The sequence below is a fragment of the Anser anser genome (genome assembly GCF_964211835.1).
Source record: "Anser anser genome assembly, chromosome: 1".
Taxonomy (NCBI): Eukaryota; Metazoa; Chordata; class Aves; order Anseriformes; family Anatidae; genus Anser; species Anser anser.
In genome coordinates, this window is record NC_139720.1 from 57,176,283 (window position 1) to 57,189,016 (window position 12,734).

General features: G+C 41.2%; 1 long non-coding RNA gene across 1 annotated transcript; it reads left to right on the top strand.

The window, feature by feature from the left end:
* Positions 1–3,909: 3,909 nt before the first annotated feature.
* Positions 3,910–11,171, top strand: LOC310894395. The gene is made up of 2 exons (XR_014579878.1): positions 3,910–8,930; positions 9,067–11,171. It is a non-coding gene; the product is annotated as an uncharacterized lncRNA (long non-coding RNA).
* Positions 11,172–12,734: the final 1,563 nt, after the last annotated feature.

Sequence of the window (12,734 nt, forward strand, 5' to 3'; positions counted from 1 at the left end):
GGTTGTTCTTTTGCCATGTTCTAAAGTATGTTTTCTTCAGTCAGAGTGTTCATACTAATGTTTCTCACTGTCCTTGCCCTTGGAGGGACATCAAGCTTCCGTGTATGCTTGCGTACATGAGCACCCTACAGCAGAGGCTTCACTCTCATAACCAAGCTCCAGCCTTTAAACCTCTTGCTCCAGTCAGCGGAAAGATCAAACAGCTGGTGAAATTGCTTTAGCCCTCCCAACCTCTGGCTAATACAAGGATCATGTACTTTGACCGTGAACACTACTAAAGTCCATTAATGGTCTGCTTTTATTACATTCTTTCTCATCCACAGTAGTAATTACAAGAGATGTGTACTTCCTCTGCGACTCTTCCCACTTGAGCTCTCCCCGGGGCCAGAAAGATAGTGTATATTCACGTTATGGAATTAAGATCAAGCCTTCATCCTCACACTGCAGTCACAATCATTTTCGTGGGTAGCAGGGAGGAACTATCTTCAGAAATTTGAAAAACGAAAAGCCCTTTGTGAGTAGTCAAGAGTTCCCTACTGTGTCCAGCCAAGGAATAAACTTATTGTGTAACCCTCTTTGTAAAATAGAAACAAATGTGTTTTTGGCCTGATAATTTCTCTGTGCTCTAAAGAGCTGTCAGATTCCCTACTAGGGGCAAAGTGGGATTATTTGTACAGTTGATAACAAAAAGGGGTTCTGATCTAGGAGTGGGGTTTTCAAGCATGACCACAGTGCCCATTTTACAATAAGAGAAGTCATCCAGAAGGATTGCTGGGATGCCTTAGAGAAGCTCTGTTTTGACACATCTATTTATGAGAAGAGCTTCTTTTCTAGATGAAAACACCTAATTTGGGGGACATTTTCTCTTTCTTTTTTCTTTCTTTTCTTTTTTTTTTTCTTCTGATTGAAGCAACCTTTCCACTATGTATGTACTCTATAAGTCAACAATCCTTCCTGTGCTGCAGGAGCTCAATTCGTTGCTTAAGGGAAGAATAAAAAAGAAACACGCTGCATCAAAAAGAAACAAGACTGCAGGTCTGAGAGAGATCTGCCCTTGGCATTTCCTCTTGCCCTGCTCCCACAGGCAAGCAACACTATAGGGGCCCTCTGTCAGTCTTATGGAAATACATTTCATCTGAAGTAAATGTTACCCTAGTCCACAGATGCCATAAAGAAAAATGTTTGTCTTCTAAAGTTTAAAGGAGTGATCGCAATTGTGGAAAGGGCAGTGGTGAGTTTGAGGAGGCTTTGCTTGACCTCTCTTGATCAGGACGTTGCTGATAAATGCACACAAAGTGGCCCCAAAAGAATCCAATTATAAAGCGATTAAGAATTCTGAACCTGCCAGTCCCCTTGACTGGCCAAATGCGTGTGCCTTGACTGTTTGAAATAGAGGGGCTCCTGCCTACACCGTGCTGTGGGTGAATGTAAAACAAGATTATGGGGGCTCTGGCTTCCACTTGGGCTAATGAGGTTTAGAGCAAAAGTTGTCGCCTCTGTATAGTGAGACCGTCACTTTAAGGAATCCATTTCAGGGATGTGTTAAAAAATTCTTGCATGTCAAAAAATTCTAGCATTGACATTTTTTTTTTTTATATCACCTCACCAAAGTTTTCCAAAGGCTATATATTATCTCTACAATGTGTTTTATGATAATGGCAAATCAGAACTGACTGCACAGAGCTCTTTCTCCAGCAAGTCAGGCTCCATCTCTTTGAACTGAAGGAAAACCTGTGTAAACTACTAGTGAGAGAGAACCAACACACATGTGATAAGTTTTAGTTCCACCCACTGTCTAGGAAAGACTGGTGGTAACACGTGAAAATATATGTAAGCTTATTGAAAGTTACCTGTTGTATCCTGTTTGCTGTCTATGTGCAAAAGCACATTGCTGACAGGAGCACTCATGCCTAAGTTTGCTGTTTTAAAAGTATTTTAAATCCAAAACACTTACTTGTTTTTGTTTTTGTTTTTCCCCCTCAAAGGTGTGTATTTTGGCCAGCAAACATAGTAAAATGTTTGAATCCTGTCCTGAATCCGCTTGATTACCCTAATTCAGGCACTAGAAACCCAAAATTCCTCTGGCCTGGAGCACTGACACCTTTAGGATTTTTTGTATTTTATTTACTTATGAAAGGATAAGAGATACTTGGAAAATAAGGAGAGCTCTGGAAAATACCTTTCCTGGTTATTTCTCTACAACAGAAATAGTGGAAAGAAAAACTTCACAGCAAATGAGGGAAAGACCTCCTGTTCCACAGGGCAAGTATCTCTGGATGGCAAAATACTGCAGAAATTCCACATTTTAATGGGAAAAGCCCTGAATTTCTATGTATTAGTCAGCAACACAGCTCTAAAATTGCATAAAAGTTTATTAGAGATCTCCAAAGTTCTATGTCAGAGCAGCCAGGACTCCAAGCATGCCAATTTCCCCATGTGTGCACATCCTGCCAGTGCCCTGGCATGTGCAGGTTGACAGAAGACTTTCCCTGGAGGCTCATCTGGAGGTAACTGGCACTCAGGATGCATGAGAAATAGGCTTAGTCTGAACCTGGGAAAGCCTGTTCTGTTGATGGTTAAGTCCTTGGTTATGGAAAAAATAAATAAATAAATAAATAAATAAAAGAGTAACAGATATATCCTTGTGCTTCCATTGCACTGGAACAGAAGAGGTGGCTCTGCTTGCCAGAGATGCTTACAGAAGCAATAGAGGCTTTCTGGCTTCCGGGGTGATGTTTAATGTATTCTCAACGTTGGTACCCTGGGGCAGGAGGGCAGCAGGAGCTGTCAGGGTAGAGTGATCGGTGCAAGAAAACAAATGGTAGTGATCAAGAATGTCAAATTTCATTTGGGAAGCAATTTTATTGTGTGTTTTCCAAGGTGGTATTACTATTGCAGCTAAAGTAAAAGTATTCTAAATTGATAGCAACCTTTTAATCTCATTTTTTTAATTGGTTAAGAGAAGCATCTGCCAGTGCAGACAGAAGCAACTGGGTTTCAGAATAATTATTAAATTACCTACCTCTACTGCGTTTTTCATCAGCAGATCTCCAAAAACTTTACAAGGCGAAGCCAACTTCACTATTTTTATAGAAGTAGTTGATGTAGTTGATGTTACACTTTCCTGTTATGCCTCCACACAGTAGGAAAGGATTTTGTAATGGAACAAAAAGTCTTTTGTATTGGGTAAATTTAATTAAGTTAGCAATGAGATGATGCTCATCAGCAGTTTTAAAATATCCCTGACTCCACACCTTTGGGAATATCACTTTTATAGTCAAGTAAGAAAATACACAAAACATAAGATTAGCATGGGAGCTCTATTCTCTCTTTTATTTCCATAACTACCACTAAAGCCTTTCATCCTGGACAAGGAAGAATAAATACCTTCAATGCAGAATGTGCAAAAGTTCAGTGAAGTGGCAGAATTATCTAATGGCTAATTTAGAGATGCACATAACCAGAGCAAAGAGGTGAGAGTCCTTTATGCCAGCTGAAGTTGCATTTCCCAAATTCGATTTCAGACACGTGATGTGTGTCTTTGATCATGGCACTTCACTTCTCTGTATCTCTGATTCTGATGGGGCAATGATCCATTAAAAGTCTGAAATTTTCAAACACAGAAGAAAAGCACCTTGTTGCTAGCACCCACAGAATCACAGAATGGCTGAGGTTGGAAGGGACCTCTGGAGGTCATCTTGTCCAACCCTCCTGCTCAAGCAGGGCTACCTAGAACAGGTTGCCCCAGTATTATCATCATTTGAAAATACAGGGTCAATTTTGTATGTGTGTGTGATACTTACAGTGTGTATGTGTATTTACTGATCCTGATATCTTATGTATGTATTTATTTATTTATTTTTCCAGAAAGTATGTTTGCAAGGAGTGGCTGGTATCTTGAATAGGTATCTCTTCTTGGAGGATAGCAGCAGCTTTCTCTCAGTTCACAGTTGTTCAAGAAACACACAAACAAAAACATCAACAACAAAAAAGCCAAAAGCCTACATAAATCACCTCTGTTTTATTGTGAAACACTCTCCTTTGACATTTCTAACATGCACAACTTGTAATTAAGAAACCTCCTGCCATATATTTTAACGTAAACTGCAGGTAAAAGCATACTGAGTGCAATCCCACAAGAAATCACAGCCTCATCCACCCTTCTGCTGAGCAGGCTTTCTAAACATGTGATCTTGTGTTCTTTCCTTAATCCCCAGGGCTAATTCATTAAAACAAAAAGATGAAGAGTTTGTTTCCATAATTTATCTTGTTATTAAACTATTATCTTGTTATTAAACCATTATTATGTTTGGACTTTGTGATCTTAGAGGTTGTTTCCAACCTAAATAATTCTATAATTCTAAATAATTCATTAAACAAAAAGAAGAATAAGAATAAACTTTTCTTCTTTTGAATGCACTATTTCTTTAATGCTCCCCTATGGGGTGAGATCTATTGTCTCAGAACTTCATTTAGCCCACTGGAGTGGTAGCATTTCACACAGGCATGCTTATGCTAGCTTTGGATTCTACCTCTCCAGCACCCATGGCAGTGCAGAACTTAGCCCAGAGTATCTGATCATGCAGTATCTCGGACCAGCTTTACAGTCTGATCTAAACTTAGCACTATCGTTGTGCTGATAGAAGTTTCAGTGGGTCTGTATGAGCTACAGTTAGAGCAATGACAATGGTTAAGTAAACCCTCAGTTTTGTCTGAAAACTTGTTTTTATCCAGACATTCAGTTTTCCTTTATCAGATTTTTATTTAACTATTCCTTTCCCCTGTAAGAATGGGTTAGACACAATGCACAATGACACTACAAGTCTGTGTGATGCGTTCTCTAGAAGCCTGTACTCTGTAATTGCTGATGTCTCTGAATCTGGGTGATTCCCTACATAAGTCCATTAGTCATCAGTGATGCTGTTGGCAAAGAACCTCCAGAAAAAGGTGGAACGGAGTGGCAGTAAGGGACGACATGCTAACAGCGGCTGCTTACGCAGTGAGGGAGCCCTTTTATACCTCTACTATATCCTCCTGAACTTACGTCAGTAAATGAATTCCTTTGGCATAGACAATAACCTCTCAAATCCCAAGAGAGCACACGTGAGTCGTCCTACAACACCCTGTGCCTGCCAGCCCGGAGAAATGTGTGGTGGGATGTGGGATCATGAGTCCGGGGTGAGAAACCCGCAGGGATGTATCATTCATTACCACCACCCACAGCATGCCTGCAGATGTGGGACCTGTGAACGGAGTGCTAGTGTAGAGAACGTCAGGATGCAGGAGCGTGGTAAGCTGCCGTATGTTGGTAAATGCTACATTACCTAACCCATGGTGAGCGTGCAGTGTAGGCAGGTTTTATTAGCAAAGTTGAAACCATGATGTGCTAATTAAAGACGAGGTTGTCGTAGTTGCTAAGGAAATGAATAGTTTCTGTGTTGCTGCTTCTGCCCCAACAAAATGTGTTCTCAGCTGTCCCATGGGTTGTGTTTGCCAGAAAGTGGTGTCGGGGCGTGATGCTGTTCTGTGACTATAGTGCCCCTGTGAAGCTGGTTTTCAGGTGAAGAGTCATAGGTGGAAAGGATGCCAGTAAGTCTATTAAAACACTCAGGTACCTGGTTGACAACAAGCTCCTCTGAAAAATACTGAGTCTGGGCTATGTTGTTTTGTTTTGTTTTTAAGTTCACTTTTGCTTCTTTTGGGAAAGATGCAGTCTGGACTAGGAGATCTGTATGCGTTAAAATTGGTCTGTCAACTCTTCTGCAAGGCACAGGTTGACCAAGTGCTGGAGCCAGTCCTGAGATGAAGGAGATGTAATGGTTTGAATATTTTATTATTAATGATGCTGGCTGCCACCAGATGAGTATCTTGCTTAGCTTAATCTCATGAGAAAGCATTCTCCAATTTGTTTTTTCTCTACTGCAATACATACTGTGCATAGGCAGTTGCTAGAGGCATAAGGATGTAAACTCAGAGGTGACATCAACAGGACTGAAATATAGTGAAGTTAATGTGCAAATGAAAAACTGTTTTCATAGGGTGGACCATTGCTGGCTCCTAGTCCTGCAGCAACCCTGTCATCCTTCCTTCTCAGTGCAAGATTTGCATCAGTGCCAACTTCAAACTTAAATGATCACATACAGCATCTTCAAAACAGTTTATTTTCTTTCCAGTCTGCATCCTCTATGGAAACCCTGTCACCAGCACTAGAAATCTTTCTCCTCTGTCATTCTGTGGGGTTGCCTGGTTGCCTCACTTTACCTTGGTGAGATACCAGAGTCACGCTCCTCTTGTGTCATGGAGATGGGCAAAAATAATAAAATTCTCATTAAGATAAAATTGCCTTTGGGAAGACAGTGGAGCTCTACATTAAGCTCCAGCTTCCAATATGCTGGACCACTGCGTTTTTTTCTTGTGCTTTTATTTCCTGAAGCTTTATTCCTCTAGCTGGCTATTACACTGGAACATGTTCCCTTTGTTTCATCTGCTCTCCCTCCTACCTCAGTGTAGAAGTTGCAGCACCTGCATCACTCCTTGCTACCAGCTGGTTTATTTTGCATTCTCCAAGGATTAAGTTGCCATTTTCCAAGCATCCTTGAAGTCACAGAGTTCCACTTCTACCTTTCTCCCTCTGAGGGCTCCAACCTCAGTGTGACATATTTCTCTTTCTCTTAAAAATGCTCTGGGATTTAATCTAGTCTAATTTTGCATTGCAACCCCTGCAATATCGTTTTACTAATTTAGGTATTTCATCTGCACTGCCTTCTGCTGAAAGGGGCTTTGAAAATCTCCTAACACAAAAATCTTCGACTGATCTTCAAATTGGACTGCCCCAGACTCGTAGTAGGCCTTAGAACCTGCCAGGATCTCCTGCTGCCTGTTGGAGGCAGATGTGGACTATCAGACTTTTAATATTTGGGAAGAAGTCCAGAGAGAAGGAAAGCCAGCAACAGCTGAGCCTAAGTTCTTGCCCTGAGTTACTTTGCTTTGTTTTGTTGTTTTGTTTGGAACAATCGTTTTGTTAATAAAGGTGAGAGCAAGAAAGGTGATACCCTGATGCTGTGATGAAGGTGGCATTTTAATTTGTATTTTGGTGGGGGCTTCATCAGTTTACAGGGAGGGCCAAAAGCCATTGAGAACATTTTTGGGGTCTATTGTGTGAAGAATTGGGAGCGCCCACATGGCAGGAATATTTCCCATAACTAGACATTATTACTCTCAGTCATCAGAAGTTCATCCTGTTTGACATGGTCTTGGCCTGTGATGAAGCCTAGAGCTTCAGTCTTTGCCAAATTAACAGGAAACCAAGATAAACAGACATCTCTAAAGACTTCTGCTACATATAACGTGTACTAACACTTTAAAAATCTTGGAACAATCTATTTGGATGTTAATGGACCTGAGATGCTGACATTTAATTAAAGGATTTTTTTTCATGCTTTGCAGCTTGATCCATATTGGATAGTAAAAGTGGACAGGACTCCTTGCAGGCTGTAAAGAATTCTTACAAATTAGGGATTGTTCACTATATTGTATTTATAAATCAAACATATCATTTCTCCTTTCAATTCTGAGTTTATTTGTACTCAGAGTGGATGGTCATAAAATGTCCTCCTCTTTTTATGATCTGATCATGGACAGGCTCAGCCATTTTATCTTAGCTTTTGTTTTACTATGTACATAGTTGTTTTGTCATTTCCATTTAATGTCTATAGGATTGTCATTTTTTTACTCGTTAATGTTCCACTGCCTGTCATCACATTTTCTAGTCTATCTGTTCAAGTTGGTTACTGATGGGACAGTTGTGCTCAATAGTTAATTGAGCTGTTAATTAACTGTTTCTAGTTGTGAGGCACTTCTTTAGTGGTATAGAAAGTGTCCTGCATTTTCAAGGAAGAGGTTATGAATTTAAAGATATTTTAAATGTTTCACAAATTGGATAAGATTTGTTGATCTAGCCATTCAGTGCACTGGATGGTCCGTGGGCTGTAATTCAGGAGATGACTTTAGTCTTCCCTGCTTCATCTCTGTCATCTTCTCCCAGCTTTCATTTTTTTAAAATTTTAATTACTTCCTTCAGTTCTCTGAAACAGTAAAATCTCTTCTTCCTTCATTCTTTTTTTCTTTTTTTTTTTTCCTTTTCTTTTTTTTGCAGAGGTCTCTGGCTCTATTGTCCACCTCCACCTTGTCTTTCACTATGCTGCAATCTCTTCTCCTTACCACACCCTTCTCCCTGCTTTTTTCGCCTCACATATTCTTAATGCCTTCTCTGGAAGTCTATTTTCCTTCCCCCCAGGAATTCACCTCTCCTTTACCCCATTTGTAAGTCTAATTCTTTCCTCTGCTCTTGGTCTTACAGTTTTTACTGACTTTGTGGTAGTGTTTTGGTGTTTTTTTGTTTTTTGTTTGTTTGTTTGTTTGTTGTTTTTAAATATACATATTATCTACAGACTTCTCTCTATCCTCTTTGGAAAGACTGCAGCTGAGACAGGGGTTATTGCTGTTCTGATGAACCATAAACACACGCTTCATATTACTACTTCCCAGCAAGAAGAGAGACAAATAACACCACAGAAACAAAGGGAAGAGCCATTTTCCTTTTTCTCCTCAGGGCCCTGGGTACATTAACAGGTCATAATTGCCCAAACCAGCCTCACATGGGACCCTACCCACTGTCTCCCTAAGGCCCTGCTCTATTTAAGCTCAGGTCTGGGAACCTACTTCTGTTTTGAGTTATGGGATAGGTGTATCCATGCCCACTTCTGTTTTTTGCCTGATCTATCTCACAGCTTCATCTCCAGCTGCAATTCCCTCTACTCCTGACTGGACTGCCTGGATGGACCTGGGAGCTGATTCATCACCTTGCCTTACCTTGGATTGTCACTGGATCTCTGTTGCTATTACTGACCCTGCCCTGCTCACCATGCAAGGTACTGGAGGACTGCATTTGGGTCAATGCCCTGTCTGTGTGGGCAAATCTTGATTCCTCACTCATCCTCCATCATGAAGCAGCCTGGCTCTTCCTGATCCTTACCACTTCTTCAACAATGCTTTATTTCCTTTCAGGGACTTGCATTTAAAGGCTATCTTTTTGCTCAGGCACCTGGTCTCTGAAGGAGGTTGGGAGTATCTGTCAGTGTTCCTGTTCTTCCACCAACCTGTCTCTGCTTGTGGCTGCAACATTGGCTTTGTGTCATAACTGTAAGGAAAGGAACAATACTCTCATACTTGGCAGCCATTCTTCTTTCCTTCCTGTGTGCCCTTTCTCAGCTAGCATTGCCATTTAATTCTGAAGGATTCATGAAAAAGTCATCAGACAGGCAATTTCTTGCTTTCCACCATTTGGTTGTCATCACCATCTTAGGTGTTGAATTCTTAGATTCTAGTTTTGCCCCATAAAAGATGTCAAATGTGTATGGAGATTTTACAGTATTCTAATCAGGTTGTCTTTTTGTCAAAGGAAAAGACCCCCTAATAGGCATTCTCCATGCTTTTTAGAGAATGGTGGTGTTCAAAAAAAAAAAAAGGTTGCTTATGTTCACTGCCAAAAACAGTATGAGCACTTAAGCGTGTATATATTCCTATAGGAGAACCTGCATTAACAGGGAGTTAAAGCTTTCAGACTGCAAACCACACCAACACGAGCCATTAAAGAAAAAAGGCAGTGAAGAATTTCAGTGTCTTGCCTGTGCTCCACACAATTGTTCTTTATGTTGGCTAGCTTTTGTTCCCTCCCACTGCCCAGATGTTTCCACTTGCACCTGTGAATTTCTGCTTTAACAAAATAAGGGGATCCAGAAACATGAAGCGAACACTTCAAAAATGTAGAAAAGATTCTCATAACTACAGAAGTACAGAACTCACGTTGATTTTTCTCACCACCCCCATCCCCTCGAGGAGAATATGCATCAAACTGAAAAACTAGGTATGCATTGCATATGGATTACTACTTAAGAGCTCGTTCCCCAGAACAATGTTTTTGCAAAGTAGTAAATTCCACCTAACTGGTTCTTGATTACAGCATCTTTTGATTCCCTTTGAAATGACTGTGATAATCAATTCAGACCCATTAATTCTCCCTTCAGATAAAGGGTCTAGTAAGTGTAAGGGAACATCCTACCAAAAAAAAATAGCAGTGGGATTTTGTGCTTGATGAGAGATACCTCACCTACACTTTTAGTGAAAACCCTGAAGTTCTGGAAGGTGGTTGTGCATCACTCATTCACCATGCCTCATGATTTGGAACACGAGACCCATGTGATGTGAGAAGGTTTATAGAATTTATGGAACTGCCTACTCAGGGGGCAGAAAGTTGTTTAGATTGTTGCTTTGTAGAATGGTGAGTTTAGTTGTATGGAATATGAATAGTGCTGTATGAGATCACTTCTCTTGCCCAGAACTACCTAAGAGCAACAACTTTAGGTAGCATTTCTTGATGGAAGAGCTTAGTGTATATGTATTTTAAAAAGGCATTTGTGTACACATGTAGTGATACTACCAAATAATCTCTAATTATGATAAATGGTGCATGCACACTTGATTTCCGCCCATGTTTTGTTCCTGTATTGTCCCAGATAGGGTTACCTTCCACCAGGCCAAATCTCTTAGGGTACTTTTGTTTGACAAAAACTGCCAACGAGCTGAACAGGACAGATAGATGGAATCGGAGGGGATTTCTATATACGTGCAAAGACCACTCTTGCAAAGTATGGCTAGCTCAACAATCTCACAACATGTGCAAAATGCAATCTTTCTGCCTCAAAGCTGCAGGACTAAGTACTGGGCTTCTACCACCAAGGGAAATGGATTAGATGGGGACAGGTTGGAGACCATATGGAAAAACAGAAGTCTCCAGCTCCAGCACCTCTAAGAGGGTGGGTAGCATGTTGGACACAGCAGTATTGGAGAGACCCCCCAGTTCCAGCAGTGGACATCACAGCAGATATCCTGTCTCTTCTCTGGGTGGTGGCAGCTGTGGTAGTGGGAACCAACCTGGTTCACCACAGTTCTGGCCATAGACAAAGCAACCTGTGGACTATAGCTATTCTGCTGTCCTAGACCACAGCTTACCTTGTCTGTTCTTGGGGCTGGTCTGCTGCAAAAGTTTTCATATTCTTATAAAAGCATTGTTTTCTGGGAGAACTTGCAGCATGCAGTGTTTAGCGTGCCTGCACGGCTTTTTCAGACTCGTGGTCTCAGCACCCACGGTCTATGGTGACTCAGCACGGCTAGGGATGGGATCTTGGATCTTGCTGAAAAGTGTCTCAGATCTCCGCTGTGTCATGGCACTTGCTACAAGCTCTAGAAAATTCTTAAGCTCCTGCAGCTTGACATCACAAAAACATGTAAATATAAAGAACCTATTCAAGATAAATTACGGTGGCTGCTAGAACACTTGTAATTTTCTCTCCCTCTGAGTCCTGTTCAGTTGGATTCATGTCACGCAGGAGGTTAAGAATCTATTTTCCATTTCTATGGGGCATAGTTTTCAATGTGCATGCCAATTAGAAGCTATATAATTTTTCTCATTAACAGCCTTAACTTAAACAGCCAAAAAGACATTTGTGCCCACGTTTCCACCACTTGCATTCCAGCCTGGTGTACTGCTGTATTTATTTCACCTAACCATATAATAGTTACATAAAGTAACTCTCTTGGGTTCCTTTCTCTTCGCTCACTGCTCCCTCCAAGTCCACTCAGTACTGTTATTTGTGTTTGGTCTGCTTTGAGACTGCCCTCCCCCCCAAAGGTTTAAATAGCCAATGTACTGCTGATATGGTTCAGCAGGACCTAATACATGTCTCAGGAGAGCAACAGGCTTGATAGAGTACTTGAGGCAGAGCCGGTAACAAGCACAGGAACAACAGGAAGAGGCTACGGAATTAATTGTACTCTACCCATCTGCAGAAGGGTTGGGCTGCTTGATGACCCAGTCAGGCTGACAACATTGTGCAAAGCCACCAAGCACTTTTGCTTGCCCTCGAGTAATGCTGACAGTCATCTGGGGCTTTGACACTCAAGCTGTGGCAGTCTGGTGTTGAAGAATGGATCCTTCGGGAATATTTTAAGGTTCCAGTGCTGCCTGCTGACATCTGCCAGGTGAAGATTTGGTGCTCAGTACTCAGGAGATGGATGGAGTTTTGAATGCTGAAGGAGATTTGTTTCCTCTCTCCTGCTCAGATAGTAGGTGTGAATTTAAACTAGTGGAGACAGGGTATTTTCAGTGTTGTATTTCTTAGAATTTAATTAACTAGTTGTCCTACTGAACCTGTTCTTCCCACTTCGTCCTGTGTTACAAAATAAGTCTATATCTTTCTGTTCCTGATGAAATGATGTGCTCCCAATGGAAGCATGCATGTTGCTTTCAGACGTGTAGAGTTAGCAGCCTGCTAAGGGGGATGAAGTTGACATGTTGTCTTGAGATAACCATCTTCTGTCTCCAGAGAAAGGCAGATGCCCCAGGGTCAGCAAACATTCTCTTCTGAGTTTTAAACTTTTGTTTATGGAAGTAAGGGAAGAAGAGGATATCAAAAGAAAAGACAGAACATATCTATATGCTTACATCAAAACTAATTGGCAAATATGGAGCTGTGGAGGTACTGACCTTGTTGTGTAATCCTGTCATTCAAGGGATGTTATTCAGCCCAATATATGTTAAGACGCCAGAACAGAGAGTACCCTCTTAGCAAGCTTGGCACAGAATAGCAGTTACCAGTCAGTCTGGAGATTGGGTC